Genomic DNA, 22,392 nt, shown 5'->3' on the forward strand with positions numbered 1-22,392 from the left:
AAAGTTTTAGATTATAGAAAAACTGCTAAAATAATACAAAATTCCCTTTCATCCCACACTCGGCTTCCCCTGTTACTGCATCTTACACAAACATGGTACATGTGTCATAATGAATGAACTAATCCTGATCTATTATTCTTAACCAAAGTCCATACTGTATTCAGCTTTCCTTAGTTTTTACCTAACGTCCTTTTCTGACTCTTGATCCCATTCAGGATACCACATCGCATTCAGTCATCATAGCTCCTCAGGCTCCTCTTGGCTATGGCGGCTCCTCAGACTTTCCCTGGTTGTGATGACCATAACAGTCTGGGGAGTACTGGGCAAGGTATATTTGCAGGATGTTCCTCAATTGGAATTTGTCTAATGTTTGGGGTAGAAAGACCACAAAGGTAAAGTGTCATTTTCAGCATATCATATCAAAGGTATAAACTATCAATGTGATTGATGCTGAAATTGATCACATGGCTGATGTAATGTTTATCAGGTTTCTCCACTGACTCCCCAACCCACCAAAAAAAGTGACTCTTTTCTCCCCCACTTCGTCCTGTACACTCTGGAAGGAATTCACTATGTGCAGCCCAACTTCAAGAGTGGGGAGTGAGCCCCTACCTACTTGAAGGCAACATATCTAAATAAATTATTTGGAACTCTTCCAGAAGGTAGATTCCTCTATTATTCCCCATTTATGTATTCAATTACTTGTTACATCAGTGCGAACCCCATGTGCATTTATTGTATTTGGGGGTCACAATCCAATACTACCTTATTTTGTGACTTTGGCCACTGGCAGCTTCTGTATTTAGTTCCTGTGTCCCTCTGCCATACCTCATCAATGTGAGTGCGTGTGTGTGTGTGTGTGTGTGTGTGTGTGTGTGTGTGTGTGTGTGTTTGGAGCACTTCCTTACTTTCTGGCACTCCTAAGTAGGTTTTTATAACATGGTTTCTAAACATCAAAGCCTGGCCATGTTAACATCATCTTCAAATGCATCAACATCATAGAACTTTAATGCCAGAGAGGGCCAGAGGTCATAAATCCAGTATCCCCATGTAACATAAGATAAAACAAGGTTGGAGCAGCTGCCTGAGGTCACACAGCTTTTTAACAGCAGAGTAACACAGCCACTATGAGAATTCCTGATTTTTATTGCTTATTTTCATTTTTTTTTCACTATTTCAAGTAACTACTGTTGTCCATATGTAAAAGTCCAGTCTACAGTAGAGAAATTGTGTCTGTCACGAAATCTCTCCAGGTGACCAAGTTACCATCAGCAAGGCTGCACACAAAGCAGGGTGGAAAATATGCTTCTGCAACCTCCAGACATCCAGAGAAAACGCGACTCTTTTTACTTTTCTAATAACAGCTTAATTTTCCTCACAATCTCTCTAATTTCTCTCACAACCTCTCACCTACCTACAGTGGCAGTAACCCTAACTTGAACTTACTAGTTAGTAGTATCTCAGTCACTTCTGGTCTAAACAGTCTCTTTTGAGTAGATGCTTTAATATCCAAGATTCAGCACCAAAACTAATGTCTGGGAAACAACTTGAATGGTAGGGAGCCTGGAAAATAAAACTTAAGAGGAACAGAATAGTGCTAAGACAATTCAATGAGGCAAGAATCGTCTCTTCAACAAACAGTGATGGGACAACTAATATCTACATGCAAAAGAATAAAATAGACTCCTACCTCATACTATGTTCAAAATTTAATTCAAAATGAGTCATAGACTTAAATGTAAGAGCTAAAACTATTACATTCTTGGAAAAAGAGTAAAACTTAAATCTGCATGTCTATTTTCCATCCATTGGAAAAATATTATCTATATAAAGTTTTGGTCCATTTTCTATTTCTTTACCCCTACCATTCAAATTTAAATATTTTAATTTTAAACTAGTAAAAGCAGAATTACCAGAATCACATACCTGACATGATAACTAAATATTTGACATCACTAAATTTATTGGAACTAGGTATGCTCTTGATTATTTCTCAGGAACAACAACTCATCTTTCCTACATGTTATTTCCCTGTTATTTGAGTAACTACATAATGAGTATCTCTTTCCTACATTCAGTGATATGGGTGTGCATAAGTGTAATCTGTAACATCAGTAACTGGATTCACCATCTAATCTTCAATTCATGTTTAATTGTTATATAGTACTTCCGTAACTTTAGATACTTTAGTCAAACTTACACTTTTCATCAATTATAAAAATCAAGATGTTAATTAAGATATTACGTCAACTGTGACAATTAAGATGTTAAAAATTCCGGACTAGACAGCACTGGGCCCACTTAGAGTCAGGCTGTTGTGAGAGGTCCTTGAACAGCTACTGCTTCAGTTTCAACCTGGCCTCCTTTGGGCAAAGCAGCAATGTGGTAAGCAGCTCTAGCAGAAAAACCACTCTTAAAATACTGTTTGTAGATTACACTGACAGCCCTTTGTGTCAGCTATAGCCGAACAGTTGTTTTTACCACATTAGCGAAGTCACAGCCTGCAGCTTTCAAAATATCACCCACGTTCTTAAGGGCCTGTTTAGCTTCTTCTGTTACCCACTCTTGGCACAAGCTGCCCACTCGAAAGGTTCATGCCTAGCTCTCCTGAAATGTAAATGATCCTGTCAACTAACACAGCTTGACTGTGGAGACCAGTGTGCCCTTGGGCTTTCTCACTGCTGATCAGCTTTCTGATAAGATGACATGGCTGAGTCTTCTCTCTTGCACCCCCCCCTTTGGGAGAGGCAGTCCCTACACCAGTTCTGCTCACTTCTCAGTCGACTGCAGAAGAAGAGAAGGTCTTCATGACCTTGGATAACGAAATGGTTTCTTAGATACGACACAAGTACCAAAAGAAAAAAAGTAGATAAACCAGACATCATGAAAATTAAAAATCTTTGCGCTTCAAAGGATAGCATTTAAAAAGTTCCTTGACCACATCTATTAGCTGATCCCTGAAAGAGGTGAAGTTTCAGGCCTCAGCATAGTGAGCCTGCCCCTGCCCTGGAGCACCAGGAAGGCAGCTGATTCCACAGGTCACCACCTCAGCCCGCCTGAGTCAGCCCGGGCCCTGTTCCTGACTCACCCTCACTTCTGATTCCAGACCCCTGACTCAGCTACTCACACATTCCTGACTTCCTGGCCCTTGACTGGTTTGCTGACTTACCTTGGCAGACCTTTGAATTTCTCTAGAAGGCTAATGCTAGACTATTAGGAGAGGTTAGTGAGACGGGGCACCAGAAGAAAGAAATGGCAGGTGGCTAAACTCCTTTTAAATCAGCATCCAGAGAGCTGTGCTGCTGCCATCAACAAATGGCATACAGGACATTCTATGTTCGTCTATCTGAAAAGATCCTCCAAATGTATTGTGAGAGAGGAAAAAGGTGTTGTCAAAAGTATGATCTAAAATATATTTTCTTCTACCCTATACTCTGATGCATTGTTCAATTTAATTTAAAACAAGCTTTTTCTATCTTTCTTTTTACTGCAGCAACTATAAAATAAAAAAATTCCACACAATTACAATTTGAATGGGAAAAAGGCTCTGTGGCAAATACTATGACATTTCACATCCACGACTTACTTTCAACACGAAAATATAATGAGATTTGTAAACCACCAAAAAGGATGTATTCCTATTTTTTTTTTTATAACTCAGGCTATGAGTAAAGATAACTTGTCCAACTAGTAACAATATTTCTATTGCCAAAGGAAAAAAAAATCACTTATTTTTATCCTTCAGGTTGATTCACATTTGCTATTTTTGAAATCTCTTTCTAGCAAAATAGACAATCTTTTCAAGAATATATACCAAGATAAACCATATGCCGAGCCGTAAAACAAACCTCAACAAATGTAAAAGGACTGAAATCATACAGACTGGTTTTCTAACCAAAATGGACTCAAACTGGACAACAGGAAAATACCCAAGCACTTAGAAATTAAACAACACACTTCTAAATAATCCATGGGTCAAAGAGCAAGCCTCAAGAAAATTTTTTTTAAAACACACACTGACCTGGATGGAAATTAAAATAAAATGTATGGCATTAAATGTTGATATTAGAAAAAAGGAAAAGTCTGAATTCAATCGTCGAAGCTCCTACCTCAAGAACCTGGAAAAGGAAGAGCAATATAAACCCAAAGCAAGCAGAAGGAAGGAAATAATAAAGAGCAGAAATCAATGAAACTGAAAACATAAAAAAAAAAGAAAAAAAAATCAATGAGACCAAAAACTGATTCTTTTAAAAGAATGAATTCATGTCCTTTGCAGGGACATGGATGAAGCTGGAAACCATCATCCTCAGCAAACTAACACAGGAACAAAAAACCGAACACTGCATGTTCTCACTCATAAGTGGGAGTTGAACAATGAGAACACATGGACACAGGGAGGGGAACACCACACACCAGGGCCTGTCAGTGGATTAGGGGCTAAGGGGAGGAAGCACATTAGGACAAACACCTAATGCATGTGGGGCTTAAAACCTAGATGATGGTTTGATAGGTGCAGCAAACCACCATGGCACATGTTTACCTATCTAACAAACCTGCACGTTCAGCACTTGTATCCCAGAACTTAGAGTAAAATAAAAAATAAAAAATCTAAAAAGCACTAATCAAATGTTAAAAAAAAAAATCAGTAAGATTGACAAACTTCTGGTAAGACTGACAAACAAAAAAGAGGATAAAATACAAATTACTAATATCAAAAATAAAACAAGATCTATTACCACAGACCCTGCAGACATCTATAAACAACTCGACACACATCTGACAACTTAGATGAAATGGACCAATTCCTTAAAAAGTACAAACTACCACAACTTATGCGATATTAAATATAATAATTTGAATAGCCTCATAACTATTAAGGAAATTGAATTCATATTTTAAAACTCCCCCAAAAGAAACGTCCAGGTCTCACTGGTTTCACTGGAGAATTCTACCTAGCATTTAAAAAAGAATAAACATCAATTCTACACAATCTCTTCCAGAAAAGAGGAAGAAATCCTTCTCAACTCATTTAATGATGTCAGTATTACTCAATATCAAAATCCAAATAGGACCCTAAAAGAAAGGAAAATATGAAAAAAGGTCTATAAGCCAATATATTTCATTAATACAGACACAAGAATCCTTAACAAAATACAAGCAAATAAAAGTCAGCAATTTATAAAAGAATTATACAGTAGAATCAAGTGAAGTTTATTCCAGGAATTGCTAGGCTGGTCTGATATTTTAAAATCAGGAGGGAAAAATCACACGATCATATCAATAAATGCAGAGAAAGCATTTGACAAAACTCAAAATCCGTTCATAATTTAAATTTTCTTTAAACTCCAAACAAATTATGAATAGAGAGGAACATTCTCAACTAAAGAGCATCCAATTCACAAAAGATCTATAATTAACATTATATTTAATTACTATTAAATATAGTGTTTAATATATTTAATTACTATTAAATATAGTATTTAAATAATAATTACTATTATTTAATAGTATTAATAATTACTATTAAATTTAATAATTTAATAGTAAGAAACTGAATACCTCCCCCTAAAACTGAGACTAAGGCTAGGATACCTGCTGTTACCACTCTGATTCAACATAGTATTGGAGCTTCTAGCCTGCATAATAAGGCAGGAAATAAGAAGCAAAATGTATATAAATCAGAAAGGATCAGAAAGCAAGAAATAAAACTGTCCCTGTTTGCAGATGACATGACTGTCTATGTAGAAAATCCCAAGGAATCTACCACCTCCCTGCCACGAAAAAAAAAAAAAAAAAAAAAAAAAACTTTGTAGAAAATGTGATTTCAGCAAGGTGGAGAAATAAAGGTCTTGATATAAAATAAATAAAAACATACAACTGCATTTCTGTATACTAGCAATGAACAGAAGGATACTAAAATGCAAAAATATACCATTTATAATCACTTAAAAACATTAAACACTTAGGTATAAGTCTACCACAACACATACAGGACTTGTATGTTTGAAAATACAAAATCAAATGACGAAAGCAGCGAACATCTAAATAAATGGAGATTTACTTAGACCATGTTCATGGACTGGAATACTCAACATAGTCATATTCAACCTATCAAAATCTCAGCAAAATTTGTATAGATACAGACAAGGTAATTCTAACATTTATATGAAAAGGTAGGCCAGGCGCAGTGGCTCACTCCTATAATCCCAGCACTTTAGGAGGCCAAGGTGGGCAGACCACCTGAGGTCAGGAGTTCAAGATCAGCCTGGGCAATGTGATGAAGCCCCGTCTCTATTAAAAATACAAAAAAATTAGCCAGGCGAGGTGGTGGGTGCTTGTAATCCCAGCTACTTGGGAGGTTGAGGCAGGAGAATTGCTTGAACCCAGAAGGCAGAGGTTGCAGTGAGCAGAGATCATGCCATTGCACTCCAGTCTGGGCAACAAGAGTGAAACTCCATCTTGGAAAAAAAAAAAAAAAGAAAAGGTAAAGTAACTAGAATAGCTAAAACAATTTTGAAAAAGAATAAAGCGGAAGATTCCATCTACCAGATTTTAAGACATAATATAGCCACAGTCATCAAAACTATGTGATATTGGTAGAGGGACAGACACACAGGTCAATGAAACAGAATAAAGAGCCCAGAAATTAACACAAAAATGCCCACCCCACTTTTACAGAGGTTCAAAAGCAATTATTGCAGGAAGAATAACTCTCTCAACAAATGGCGCTGGAGCAACTGGATATTCACAGGCAAAATAAATAAACTTCCACCTTACACAAAATTTAACTCAAAATGGACTGTGAACTTAAATGTAAAATGTAAAACTATAAAACCTTTAGAAAATAAAAACACAGGAGAAAATCTCTGGGATATAAGGCAGGAAAAGAATTCTTAGACTTGACACCAAAAGCACAATCCATAGAAGGAAAAGCTAAATTGGACTTCATCAAAACTAAAGACTTGTACTTTTCAAAGACCTTGTTAAAAAGGTTTTTTTTTGTTGTTGTTGTTACTAGAGATTGGAAGAATGTCTTTACAAACCACATATTTGACAAAGTGCTCATATCTAGAATACACAAAAAATTTTCAAAACTCAACAGTTTAAAAAAAAAAAACCCCAAACAATCCAATTAGGAAATGGGCAAAAGACATGAATAGATATTTCACCAAAGAGGATATACATGGCAAAACAGCACATGAAAAGACATTCAACATGATTGGCCATTAGAAAACTGCATAAAACCACAATATAATAATATCACATATACCTATCAGAATGACTAAAATACAACATATTGACAATGCCAAATGCTGGGAACAATTCAGAGAAACTGGGTCACTCATACATTGCTGGTGGGAATGCAAAATGGTGCAGCCATTCTGGAGAGTAGTTTTGCAGGTTCTTTAAAAGCTAAACATGTAACTACCATTAACCCTAGCAATTGCACTCCTAGATATTTATCTCAGAAAAAAATTAAAACACATTCACACTCCTAGATATTTATCCCAGAAAAAAATTAGAACATATTCACATTCCTATTTATCCCAGAAAAAAATTAAAACATATTCACACAAAAAGCTGTGTTCATAGAAGCTTTATTATAATAGTACAAAACGAGAAACATCCCGTAAGTCCTTCAATGAGTGAATGGTTGAACAAACTGTGGTGCATCTATACTATAGAATACCACTCAGCAAATAAAAAGGAAAGAACCTGTTAATACATGCAGCAGCTTGGAGGAATCTCCAGAGAACAATGCTGAGTGAAAAAAGCCAATTCCAAAAGGTTACATTCTGTATGATTCCATCTATATATCATCCTGGAAATGATAAAATTTAAAAACCAGAGAAAAGCATAGTAGTTGGGTTAAGGAGGGATGGGAGGGAAAGGAAGATGGCATGGCTATAAAAGGACAACATGAAGAATGCAGGGAGTGATGTAAATGTTCTATATCTCAGCTATATCAATGTCAGTATCCTGGTCATGCTATTGTACTATGGTTTGCAATATGTTACATTTGGGGGAAACGGGATAAAGGGTATATGGGATCTAGCTGTATTTTTTTTTTTACAATTGCATATAAATTTATAATTATCTCAAAATAAAACATTTGATTTTTTAAAAAATTCTTTCTTAAATTTTGCCCATCTTTTTAAAAAACAAAAAACAAAACAAAACAAACAAACAAAAAAAAAACTCAGGTCTTTCCTGGATCACTGGCTTGACTAACAAACATACTATTTATTGGTTGAGCTGATAATTTCTGGATACAAAGAGAAGGCATTTAAGGCATACTGTTCATTAAGGAATGATTTGGGGCAAATAATAGAAAATCTACAATGACATATCAAACAAAGTTGGTTTCAAGAGGAAGGGGGATGGCCTAAACCAGCTGGTAAGAGTAAGAAGGTCCGGCCGGGCGTGGTGGCTCACGCTTGTAATCCCAGCACTTTGGGAGGCCGACGTGGGCGGATCACGAGGTCAGGAGATCGAGACCACAGTGAAACCCTGTCTCTACTAAAAATACAAAAAAAAAAAATTAGCCGGGCATGGTGGCGGGCGACTGTAGTCCCAGCTACTTGGAGAGGCTGAGGCAGGAGAATAGCGTGAACCCAGGAGGCGGAGCTTGCAGTGAGCCGAGATTGCGCCACTGCACTCCAGCCTGGGCGACAGAGCGAGACTCCGTCTCAAAAAAAAAAAAAAAAAGAGTAAGAAGGTCCCAGATCCACTGAGTAATGCCCCAAGTTCACAGACTGATCACTGGAAACAAAAAGCATACCTGTCTCCTCTTTAGAAGGCTGTATAAATTCTCAGCCAGACCATACAATTTTTTTTAATGAATATTAGTTTCATTCTGAAAGATGGGATATGGGTCATTTACATTCTTCTGATGTCTTTCCAATGATCTCTTCAAACTCCTGCCCAAACACCACCAGAGACAGCTACAACTAATTGGACTATGGTATTTTCCCCCACAGACAAATGACAGTTGTAACTTTTTAAAGCATTAAATTCAATGCATATTTTCTTCCTTTTTTTCTTTTGTTGAGACAGAGTCTCACTCCGTTGTCCAGGCTGGAATGCAATGACAGGATCTCAGCTCACTGCAACCTCCGCCTCCTGGGTTCAAGCAATTCTCCTGCCTCAGCCTCCCAATTAGCTGGGATTACAAATGTGCACCACCACACCCAATGAATTTCTTTGTATTTTAAGTAGAGACGGGGTTTTACTATGTTGGCCAGGCTGGTCTCAAACTCCTGACCTCAGGTGATCCACCCACCTTGACCTCCCAAAGTGCTAAGATTACAGGCGTGAGCTCCTGGCCTCAATGCATATTTTCATACCCATGCTCAATGCTGTGGACAGAGAGACCCTAGAAATAAGAGGTATAAAAATTACCCATCTCAAGTGACAAAAGTTTCATTTATCCTCTTCTAGAGCCTCACAGTTCACACTGTATTTCAAAAGTCACTTATTTAGTAACCACATACTGCTAATACTGCAATAAAACAAACGCTGGCTGCCACAGCTCTTTGGTATAACCGTGAGCCAAAATTCCTGGAGCAGAAATCCCACCAGGCATAGTATGTAGCTCACGGCTTCTCCTCCATCCTTTGCTGTCACCCTCTCATACCTTTCAGACTCATCTTCTTCCCCTTTATCCTCCAGATATTTAGCTCAAACTCCTCTTTCACTTCTTGGTGCTACCAGCTTCTCCGCTTCCTCTCCACACCACCTCCCATCTTCTCACTCTCCCTTTGCACTTTTCTCCTTCCTGCCTCCCCCATCATACTTCAAACTGCTCTTGTCCCTCTGCCTGTTTCGTTTTGTTGTTTTTTGTTTCTTGAGAAGGAGTCTCATTCCATCACCCAGGCTGAAGTGCAGTGGCACAATCTTGGCTTACTGCAACCTCCACCTACTGGGTTTAAGCGATTCTCCTGCCTCAGCCTCCCAACTAGCTAGGATTACAAGCATGCACAATCATGCCCAGTTAATTTTTGTATTTTTAGTAGAGATGGGGTTTCACCATGTTGGCCAGGCTGGTCTCGAACCCCTGACCTCAGGTGATCTGCCCGCCTCGGCCTCCCAAAGTGCTAGGATTATAGGCATGAGCCATCATGCCCAGCCCCTTTGCCCGTTTCTAATGCTGATTGTTTCTATTGCCAGGCACTAGTCAGTTCCCAGCCCTCTTCCCTCTAGGCTCCTGCCCTTCCTTTCCCATGACCCCTTTTTCTGGCTTACACTCTGTTTTTCACTCCCATCCTCCACACCCTCACCTTGGTCCAACTGCCTTCTCCAAAAGTACATGCATGTTTACAGAGTGTATATTTGTTGGCTGGATAAAGGTGCCAGCCAATGTACTGGAAAAAGCAATAAACCAGGGAACCAAAAGCTGGACGTCAGAACCATCTCAAACAACTCCTTTCACCTTCCTGGAGGGCTGGGGGAAGGAGAGTGGCAAGTGGGCTTCTGCAGTGCTTTGCAGCTAGCTACTGATGGACAATTAATCAGATTCTACTTAAGAGATCAATAAACAGATTAATTTAGATACTCCCTAATAAGGTACGAATCTGGGCCAGGAGCTGTGGCACACCTGCTATCCCAGCACTTTGGGAGGCAGAGGTGGGAGAACCACTTGAGCCCAGGAGTTCGATACCAACATGAGCAACATGGCGAAACCCCATCTCTAAAAAATATACAAAAAATAGCCGGAGGTAGTGGCACTCACTTGTAGTCCCAGCTACTCGGGAGGCTGAGCTGGAAGGATGACTTGAGCCTGGGAGGTCGAGGCAGCAGCGAGCCATGATTATGCCACTGCACTACAGCCTGGTGACAGTGAGAGACTCTCAAAAAAAGAATCTACCTTTGGGTCACCATGTATCCTTTCACAGTCTAGGCCTATCTAGCAGCTAATGAGAACTTTTAAACTATTAACAGCTTTCCACAACACACCACCAGACAATCATTGCTCTGGAGCAGGCTTTATTTCAGGGAAGGGAGGTAGCAATGTCTACAGTGAGAGGATCCCCTCCAGTTAAAGTGCCTTACAGAAGAAGCTGTGCTGTTGACTTTAGGATGTTTCATCAGTTGAACCTTCTCGCAGCATCGGAGGCAAAAGATTCGGAACTTCTCAAGAAACAAAAGCTGTGAATTTAAAATGAAGGAAGCATGGGGGACGGGGAGGCTCTTCACCTGCAGTATCTGCCAGGCCCACACATTGTTCTGCCGCCTCTCCTACAGAGCATCTTGATCACTGTGGCCTTTGTCCTCCTACCACAATAAGCAGCTCCATGGAGAGCCAGGCCCCTGACCTCGTGTGCCCTCTTTGTGAGCCCCATGAACACCATGAGCCCACGGTCCTGGCTGCTGGATGCAAACAGGGCCGGATGTACAGGAATGTCAGCCGTAAACTCAGAGACAGGATTAACCTCAAAACAAGAAGTTATTTTTGGGCCATACTATCCTGTTAGTTAAATGACAGGCCAGACTCTAGCTAATTTCTACTAGTGTTTTGTCAAGGTCAACACCAGTGGCTACACAGGGACAAAGTAAATTATTAACCCTCCTTCTCCACTGGGCCTGAATCAGCCAGAGAGTTCACCACCTGCCAGCCACGTTTTCTCTCCAGTTCAGCAGCAGGAGGGGCATGGTACACAGCACAGGCATCTGCTTCTGGCCTGAAGGGTCACTAAGACAGCTACAGGAAGTGCCACTCAGTTGAGCCTGCAAGGGAAACAGTTCACAATGGGATGGGGCGAAGGAAGCACTGCACACAGGGTAGGAGCCTGGCATCCTGGTGCCTCCGAAACCCCGAAACCAAGCAGCAAAGGAGCCATGGAAGGCTTCTTCTCACAAAAAGTCATAGGCTTAGAGTCATGAAATACCTTGACCAGGCAGAAAGAGGTCCCTGTAAATCACAGAGCATGAGGGGTCCAAAGAACATACCTTTCCTTTGGACTTGGCATATGCTGGACTCAAGTTTAGGGTCGTAGTTATAAACCCAACTGGCTCAAAATACTTCCCCAGATGCACTCTATCGGACAACCCCATTGCCTATTTTCCAAAGTTTACTAATGCCTTGGTTCTTGCTCCAAATAACAAAGAACCTGGTGTTTTCCAACGAAGTTTGCTAGCATCTAAGTCTTCGTTGCACTGTCATCCAGCAAACACTCTGCAGAGTAGACGTCTTTGGGCTCTTGGACAACTCAGGGATGGAAAAAACAAGATTTTAACATCCTCCTGCACCACGTCTCCCTGAATGCTTTCAGATCTATCTCTAATGCCACCTTCTCTGGACTCTATCATTTATTTGCTTGACTTCTTTGTCCCCAGCCTTATTCCAAAAAGTCTTTGAAGCATGTCCAGCCTTTTATTTCTAACTGTAAGTGGACTCAATGTTTCCCTAAACCCAGAGACTGCCAGTATTTCTTCCCACTGGACCACACACTTGAGAAACATGTGCAGAAATTTAACAAATACAACAAAAAGAAAGAAAAAGAAGGGAAGTGTTAAAAGGAGAAATATGTGTGCTTGGCCATATTCTCTCCTTCATCTGTAAGTTCCCCAAGGATAAGGCCCATCCATGACTTTGGAATTTCCTGAGGAATGGAACAAGCCTCTCCTAGTCCCCAACTCCCACTCACTGCTGACAAAACAGCATTACTTCATTCATTACTGTGAAAACTGCTGCAGTCACCCTGTGGAACAAACACCTTGCCCTTTATTTTGTCTTTCATGAAACTAAACTAATAATGCTGGCTCAAACAAGTTCTGTTCCCTAGTGATGATTTGGACAGAGGGATTTTTCCATTGCATCTAACTTGGACTTGTTCTGGCCCACATTTCCGGAATTCTAACGTGTGGTCACTGTGAACACACGACTTACTCTGTAGCTAAAACTCACTAAACCACATCTAATCACTTCAGAGGCCACCTACTACTCTGATGGTTTCTACTGAATCCATCTGCCACCAACTATTTGCCTAAATCCATTTACATCAGTCCAGTACCTCAAGTAAATAAGCACTCAAGAATATTTGTTGAATGAATAAATACATGAATGCAAACAAAACTATTAGCTGTCTAAGGTAAAACTATAAAAGGCACAAAAAAGAATAAGGAAAATGGTTACCCCTAAAGAGGTGTTCAAGTCTCAGAGGAGAACAAGACATACTTTGGTTCAAGAAGTTCCCTGCATCTAGAATGTCCTTGCCTACCTATAAGTCACCTTGCTAATTCCCACTGCCCCCAAGACTCACCCAAGCCTCACTCCCTCTTAGGAACCCGCCCTGGCCTCCCTACACTGAGCAAAGTCACCCTTTTCCGAACTTCTGCTTTCCGTGCCATATGCCAGCTTCTCATGCCCCACGCTGAACTGGCTGTCAGCTTTCTTGTCTGTCTCTGGCACTAGGCTGGGGGAAGAGTTGAGAGCAGAGGCCACCTTGTCCATCTCTGCATCCCAGATTTCGCATGATGCTTGATGTGTTGAGTAAACAAACAAAAACTACAGGCAAAGCAAAACACAATAAATGCCACCCGAGGGACAAAAGATCCTGGGGATTTCAAAGAGAAAGAACAGCAGCTGCTGGGTGGACCCAAGAAGGAGATGTCATCTGACCTGAGCCATGAAGGATGGCAGGATTTCAAATGGCAGAGACCAAAGCTCGGGGGCTGGTGAAGGACGTTGGTGACAGACAGGCTAATACGAGCTGGGGGAGAGAAGCAAGCAAGCAGGGAGACCATTAGGGCACACGCACAGAATCCAGTGGGAGAGCACAGGACAGCAGGTCAGAAAAGACAGTCTGAGGCTGGAATACGTACAGCCCTGGGAGGATTATTCTCCCCACTGCAGGAAGAAGATTCTTCAGGATCAGAGACATGGTGTGTCAAAAGTATTCAGTCACTCCATCTATTGCTCATTAACTAGGCTTGGGGTTGCACAGCAGTCATTTATGTGAAAAGAAAACACACACACACACACACACACATATCACACTTGTATATACATAGATCCCAGTTTCTCAGAGTGACATGATTGACATTTTGGGTCAGATATGTCTCTGTTGTGGGGACTGTCCTTTCTTGCAGGTCAGGACTGCAAAGCAAAGGCCCAGAGGTGGCTAATACGGAGTAACAGGGCACACTTTTCTGTGGAGGTGATAGGAAATCCTTTAGTGTGGCTGGCACCAAGCTCATCAGGGACAAAAGTGAGGGCCAGGGTTGCAAAGGCAGGTGGGAGCCAGGTGGTGGAGTGCAAGCCTTGGAGACCAGGCAGGACTCTGTAACTGAAGGGAAGCCACCAGGGACTTGTGAGGGAGGGATTGAGTTATGGGGTGGCCAACCTGCGGCAGGGCGTGGTGTGGTCAGAAGGGGACAACTCAGTTGGGGAAATAGGGAGATGGCTGCTGCTGAGGCCTGAACCAAGGCAGCAACTGTGAGAAAGGAGGTCAGAGGATGGAACTGAGCTGCTGTGGATGTAGCAGCCACAGACCTGGGTAGCAGATAGAAGGTGAAGGTCAAGGTCAAGGCAGGCGCAGGGGCCCCCAGTGACAAAAAATTAAAAATACTTCACTAAACTTAGGGCTTCTTCTTGACCTGCCTTAGGAGAGGTGCTGATCAATACTCTTATTTCACTGTACATGGAATAAATTCAAAAGATATAAAAGGTTTATACACTGTTTTTTGAAAGTTTTCCTCTTACCCCATCCCCCTACATATCCCCAAAAGTAACCACTATTGACTAGTTATCTCCCTCTTGAAATAGTCCATATGTGCACAAGCACATATGCATATATAGCAATATATTATGCATGTCTTTTATAACACAAATAGTATCCCTTTACAAGAGAGGAAATAAAAACAGAGAAAGACTAGGAGAATTCTATGAAGTCAGTGACAAAGCTGGGTTTAAAACCCTGACCTGTCCTTAAACTATGCGGGTGTCCTTTATTTACCTCTACACATTCTGATTCATTCATACAGCAAATACAGGGCATTCTGCAAAGTACTGATGATACAAAAGACAAGACATCCCTCCTTCAAGATGAGGAGCATGACATATCACCTAAGAGATATAGTCCAGCGTAACAAGGACTAAACCAAGGGCATGGCAGGATGCTGTGGGTTCTGCTAGAGCCAATGGCTATCAGAAAATACAGCTTCAAAGAGATGGTTTTGTCAAAATGTTGTATCAGTTGTTTATTCCCACATAACAAATTGTCCCAAAACTTAGCAGCCTAAAGTGACAAACATTACCTCACAAAGTTTCTGAGGGTAAGGAATCAAGCAGTGACTCAAAGGCTGGGCACGGTGGTTCACACCTGTAATCCCAGAACTTTGGGAGGCCAAGGAGGGTGGATCACCTGAGGTCAAGAGTTCGAGACCAGCCTAGCCAATATGGTGAAACCCCGTCTCTTCTAAAAATAAAAAAATTAGCCAGGCGTGGTGGCACACACCTGTAGTCCCAGCTACGCAGGAGGCTGAGGCAGGAGAACTGCTTGAAACCGGGAGGGAGAGGTTGCAAGTGAGCCAAGATCACACCACTGCACTCCAGCCTGGGCGGTCGAGTGAGACTCTGTCTCAAAAAAAAAGAAAAAGAAGAAGAAGTGACTCAATCAGGCGGTTCTGGCTCAGGGTTTCTGATGAGGCTGCAGTCAAGATGTTAGTCAAGGTTATAGTCATCTGAAGGCTTGACTGGGGCCAGAGGATCTGCTTCCAAGATGGCACACTCACATGGCTGTTGACAGGTGCCCTCAGTCCTTTGCCACATGGGGTTTTTTGCAGGCTGCTTAAGTGCACTTACAACATGGCAGCTGGCTTCCTCCACAGCAAGAGATCCAAGAGAAAGCAAGGAGGAAGCCACATGTCTTTTATGATCAAGCAATGGAAGTCACACTCCATCATTTCCATAATATCCTATTAGTTACACAGATCAGACTTTTTCAACATGGGAAGGGACTACAATGGGGCAAGAGGACCAGAAGGCTCAGGTCACTGGGGGCCAACCGGCTACTGTAAATGCCTTATGCACTCTGAGTGACTTTGCCACTGTAGGTATTCCTGTTTCCACACTGGTTCTTGTCTAATGAATTTAGAGTTTATGACATATTCCATTTTCTGCTTAAAGTGATCAAATAATAATGCCGAATTTTTCCACCAAGTAAAAATCTACTTAATGATCTTGGCAAGTCTTTAGAAAAATATCCATCAGGCAGAATTTAGAGGGTCAGAGAGAGTATAACATAGATTGAATAGGATTTCCAATAATAAAATTAAAGCTTTTTTCCTTTAGATGTTAAGGATTCAACTGTTTGCAATATTACGGTGGCTATGACTGTCCCAAGCTATTTATAATAGCCCCACTCACTGCACCACCCAATTCTTGTGGCTTGACCATATGCACATCTGGAAATGCATCTGGTGTAGGGCCATCAGTGAGTTGCCATAGCTCCTTTGTTACTCACACTTCCAGACTCTGGGCAGTGTCCATGGATGGCTCAGAGATTTCAGAACATCCACTCCACATGGGAAGACAGGCAAGCACCCTACTAGGTTACTTTCTCTGCTTCTGTAAGTGTTTAAAGGTATTCCCAGCACTGACCCATTATAAAAGCCTTATCAGGCAAGAAACAAAAACTTTCCTCCTACAAACCTTCTCCATCAGCATACCAAACTTCTCCCTTCAGCTGTAAGCCCTATCAACTCTCATCCACCTGCCCAAAGACACATGTTATAAATTCAGCAGACTGGCACTTAGCAAAGAGCAAAAACTCATAAGGAAAATGGGGCCCTACGTAATCCTATTCCCACCCCTTTCTCCATAGGAGTCAGGAGAGACAGGGACGGGTAATAATCCCTTTAAAAACAGAATGAAACTGTGGAAGAGACCTCAGAGATCCCGTGCCTCCATCCTAAGTGTCAGCATGAAGGAACCACCCCAGGGCCTCCCATCTCACTGGTCAAGCCCAGAGCAGGCACTTTTCCATGGAAGTAATCTGCCTGTGTCAAACATTCACACTCCCCCACAAAAACACATACACACACACACCCGCTTATCTGTCTCTCTCTCTCTAAAAAATCTGTCCTTCAGATGCTCCATACAGGCTGCATGAGCTGTTCCCTATCTGCTTCTACTTCCTCTCATACCAGACTTTCAACCACCCTTCACAGCCCAGCCTCACTTGCCATGGTTTAACAGTTTGAACAAACTACACTCCCTTCTGCCGCAAGCCCCTTGCACATGCTATTTGCTCTGCTTGGACCAGCCTCTGGATTTTTAAAAATCTAGTTAATTCCCATTCATCCTTCAGATTTCCATCATCATTTTCCTCAAGGAAACTTTTTCTCCCTCTCTGAACTTCAAAGCATTTATCACATCTGAATTACACATGTATATATTTTTTTTCCTTTTTTCTGAGATGGGGATCTTGCTATGTTACCCAGCTGGACTCAAACTCCTGGGCGCAAGTGATCTTCCTGCCTCACGCACCCTGGTAGCTAGCACTACAGGGTAAACAACCACACCCAGAAAATCACACATTTATCCATGTGATTATCTGAATAACGTCCTTCTCACCCCTTTTGTCCATGTTATTCCTACAACCCAGCACAGTGCTTGACATAAATAAAATGCTCCTTAGATATTTGCTTAATTAATGACCATAAATGAACTATTTATTGAATGGATATTCCAAAAACTGTATCAACAATTCATTCCCAACAGTTAGACATTGACACTGACTACTGAACATGAAATCTGAGTGGTTTGAGCCTATTCTCCTTGTCACTGTTCATCACAGGTGGGAAACAGGCAAGGGCCCTCCTCACTCCATCGGTGAGCAGGAGGCCCGCAGAAGGCTAGGCATAGGCAGCCTGACCACGCGACCAAGCTCCTCGGCTGTGCTTCCAGCACATTACCTCCTTCTCTACCCAACTAAGTCTTGTCACTTTCTCCGCACGCTGCCTGTGAATTTGCTGTGATTTTGAGTCATCGAGGTGCCCTGGGTATCAGCCCTACCTTCTGCTCCTTATTGGAACTGCTAGAAAATGCCAGCCTGCTTAAACATGTTCATGAAGCACCAAGGTAGGGTCACTAAAAATTGCCCAATGTCCTACCTCTCCGCGTGAGGGATCCTCCTAATGGAATTCTCCATCAGTTCTTCCTGCACTGTGAGGCGAAAGCCAAAATCTTCTCTACAGAATAGCAGCTGCTGAATCTACTCCCCAAAAGCCCTAATGGTAGACCTGGAAAGAGAAGTCCTTTATTCTGTCATCCTAGCCAGGAAAGGTAGAGGCTCTCCTCATAGTTCATGAGCTCCTACCCTCTGGAAATCTGAACTGTAACTGGAAACTGATTTACTGAATAAGTGAAATATATTTTAACTCACCAGCCAAATCAATATTTTTTCTTTGTCTTCCTAGCAATTCTAAATGTTAACTCTTGAGTTTCACTAAAAGGAGCTGGGTACAAAGTCAGCAAGTTCGAGGCATACCAACGTCCCAAAGCTCCTGGAAAGGTTCTTCTTCGAAGAGGAAGGTTCTTTTCCTTTCTAATTCTTAAGTATTTGGTACATAAAAGGCACTTAGGGTGTCAACTCACAGAACTGACATGCTATTTCTCACCTGAATTTTGCCACCTAAAGCAATAAACCTGTCCTGATCTCCTACTCTGCACATACCTCAACCACAGCACCCATAACTTTGTCATTTTACTGCACATCTTTCTGTCCACAAGACCACATAAGATCCTCAAAGCTAGAGACCATAGCTTGCTTGCCTTTATATTCTTGGTGACTAGCACCATGCTGGCACAGAAAACATACTCAGGCATTTGATGGCAAATGAATCCGCATATCTAAAGATAAACCAGCATATCTTTGTCTTCTACGACCTAACCCACGGCAAGTGACTCTAGGCAGCTCAGGTAAAACACCAGGAGTGACTTGCAGAGATGCTCTGTTTACCCCTCATGGAGGCCCCCTAAGAGATCTGTCCATTGCCCAGCCCCCCGGAGTTTTGTCATGACAGCCATTAACTCTCAGGACATGGGAGGCACCTGGGATCAGAGCCACAGAATGGGGTACCGGGCCTGTGATGGGTTCAAAAGGAACATCCCAGGACACCACTCTAGACCTCTTATTTATATACTTTTTAATCAATACAAGATGCAGAAGAGTTATACAACTATTAAAAGAGCCATTTCTGGGTCAGGCCAAAAAAAAAAAAAGAGAGATCTTTTTTTAGCCTTGAATCTTACCCATTTCACTTTTGCCTATGGAAAGTTCCATGTCACTCTAGGCATGCTTGAGTCTGTGGAAAAGAGATATTTTCCTTTTCCTGGGCACCTGATTGCAAAACCCCACCACTTCTCCAGCTCTCAGTAGCTGTCATTCAGGGTAAGTTGATTATTTGAAGTTAAAATGCAGAGGAAATGAGGAATTTTTGCTGTTTCCCTAGCTAACCTGGCTCCCTTGGAGAAGACAGAAATGAGATTTTATACTGAATTAGCCATGTCTTAAGGGAAGCAATTCCACTGATCCTGAGATTAGCACTGGTTTTACCATGTGACCCTCTGCTGACCTTATGCTTTGGAAGAACCTGTTCGGAGATTGGCAGGAAAGACGGAAGGGACAAAACTAGAAATGACGTGGGAACGTGGTACCAAAACATATATTCATTTCTGTAAGACTCAGTGACATTTCCAAATTGCTGGGTAAAATACACACATACAGCCAAAATTGGAGGGTGGTGGTGAAGGGGGAGAAAAGTTTCAACATTACTGAATTTGAATAAAATTCTTACAAGGGTTAGAGAATATAAAATATGGGCAGAAAGAATTTACAGTATGAGGAACAGACAAGACAAAAGTACAGAAACTCAGTATGGAACTATATAATGCAAAAATAGCCTGCTTTTAGAAACTCCGCCAATAGATTGTTAACTAAGTCAAATGAACTGCCCTTCCCCTTGCTTTCCTGTCACTGGATGTGGCTGCTTCTCTTCAGGTCTCTGTCTGTGTCTTCTCTTCCTCCCCAGGCTCTCGGCCCCCCTTCCCTTCTTTCTCTCTGTCACTCGCTCACGCTCCCTCTAAAGACTCCCAGATGAATAGGGCAGCCCTGCTCCTCACTCAGTGTTCACAGAGAGGGCCCCCGGGACCTCAAGATGAACTCATTAGCCTTTCCATTCCCAGTACAGCCCCCTTCCAGGCACCCAGAGACAATGCCTGCTCAGGTCAGCTGTCTCTCTTCTTCCTCCTCACCCCACTCCATGCTCCCTGCAGGGTCTCCTCAGTCAGCCCCTACTTCCTGCCCATTCCTCCTCACTCTCTACTTCTAACCATTCCAGCTGCAGCCTCAGGTCACACCACTACCAAGTAATGTCCCCATTAGGTCCCTGTATTAGTCCGTTTTCACACTGCTGATAAAGACATACCCAAGACTGGGCAATTTACAAAAGAAAGGAGTTTAATTGGACTTACAGTTCCAGGTGGCTGGGGAAGCCTCACAATCATGGTGGAAGGCAAGGAGGAGCAAGTTCCGCCTTACATGGATGGCAGCAGGCAAAGAGAGAATGAAGAAGACGCAAAAGTGGAAATCCCTTATAAAACCATCAGATTTCGTGGGACTTATTCACTACCATGAGAACAGAATGGGGGAAACCACCCCCATGATTCAGTTATCTCCCACCAGTCCCTCCCACAACATGTGGGAATTATGAGAGTACAATTCAAGACGAGATTTCGGTGGGGACATAGCCAAACCATATCAGTCCCTAATAAAAGAAACTTCACTGCTCCCTCACTGACTACCAACTAAAAATAGTCTCCATAATCTCACCCCACCCCACTTACCTATTTTAACTCTTTTTGTTTATTCTTTAACACACACACACACACACACACACACACACACACACACACACACAAACTTTTTACCAAAGAAAACTTCAAGGCTGGGTGCAGTGGGTCACACTTATAACCCCAACATTTTGGGAGGCTGACGTGAGCAGATGGCCTGAGCTCAGTGGTAAAACTCTGTCTTTACAAAAACTAGCCAGGTGTGGTGGCATGCAACTGTAGTCCTAGTTCCTTGGGAGGCTGAGGTGGGAGGATGGCTTGAGCCCAGGAGGCGGAGATTGAAGTGAGCTGAGATCATGCCACTGCATTCCAGCCTGGGTGACAGAGCCAGACTCTGTCTCAAAAAGAAAAAGAAAGAAAAAACTTCAAACATTTGCAACAAGTAGAAAGGATAGGTAATTAACTCTCACCTACCCATTACCCAGCTTTAACACACATCGATGCATGGCTGATCTTGTTTCATCCATACCCCACTGACTTCCCCCAACAAACTGGATTATTTTAAAGCAAATTTCAGACAGCCTATAAAAACCTCAGTATGTTTCTTTAAAAGTCAGAGACTTGGACGGCCATGGTGGCTCATGCCTGTAATCCCAGCACTTCGCGAGGCCGAGGCGGGTGAATTACCTGAGGTCAGGAGTTCTAGACTAGCCTGGTCAACATGGTGAAACCCCATCTCTACTAAAAATGTAAAAATCAGCGGGGTGTGGTGACAGGCGCCTGTAATCCCAGCTACTCAGGAGGCTGAGGCACAAGAATCATTTGAACCCAGGAGGCAGAGGTTGCAGTGAGCCAAGATCACACCACTGCACTCCAGCCTGGGCAACAAGAGTCAGACTCCATCTCAAAAAAAAAAAAAAAAAAAAAAAGACAGAAACTCTTAAAAATAATAGCACTATTATCACCCCTTAAAAATTGTTTAGTTTCTTCGTATCGTTAATATAGAGTGTTAAAATATTCCCAGTGATTTTAGATATTTTGTTTTTTACAGTTTGTTTCAGTTGGGATCCAAGCACAGTCCACACATTGGATCTCGGCACCCGCCCCTTAAGTCTCTGAATCTGTAGCCACCTTAACTTCGCTTTCTCCACAAAGCCCAGCCCAAACATCACACAAAATCCAACTCAAATACTGTCCCCTCCATAAAATCTTTCATGATTGCCACCAGTCCTCCTCCTAAGCACAGCCATGGGGTGTCCTATAGGGATTCCTATGTGATTTTATCTCCACTTCACCTGGGTCATTTATTCTTGTCTATAATCAGCTTGAGAGTTACATATCTCCCCTTCAATCTCCTGGAAGGGTAAATTCCACCTCATTTATATGCATAGTCCTCACGAAATTAGCACGATGCCCTGTACTTGGCAGTTGCTCAGTAAATCAATTTGTAAGTGCTGTATTTAAAAATAATGCCAACGGAGAAATGAAGGATGGCAAGAGTATCTCACATGTCTTCATCCTCTCTCCTCTTCTCCCTCATCCATTCCCTTGGGAGATATTTGTTGCATAACTGCTGTATGCTGGGCACTCTGAAA

At 42.0% G+C, this 22,392-nt stretch overlaps 1 protein-coding gene and 1 pseudogene across 2 annotated transcripts in view; both read right to left on the minus strand.

Moving 5' to 3' along the window:
* CGNL1 (cingulin like 1) overlaps positions 1-22,392 on the minus strand; it is a 108,569-nt gene that overhangs the window by 57,351 nt on the left and 28,826 nt on the right. The window lies entirely within an intron of this gene.
* Positions 2,308-12,054, minus strand: LOC115835418 (annotated as a pseudogene).

Source organism: Nomascus leucogenys, chromosome 6 (genome assembly GCF_006542625.1).
Source record: "Nomascus leucogenys isolate Asia chromosome 6, Asia_NLE_v1, whole genome shotgun sequence".
NCBI classification, from domain to species: Eukaryota; Metazoa; Chordata; class Mammalia; order Primates; family Hylobatidae; genus Nomascus; species Nomascus leucogenys.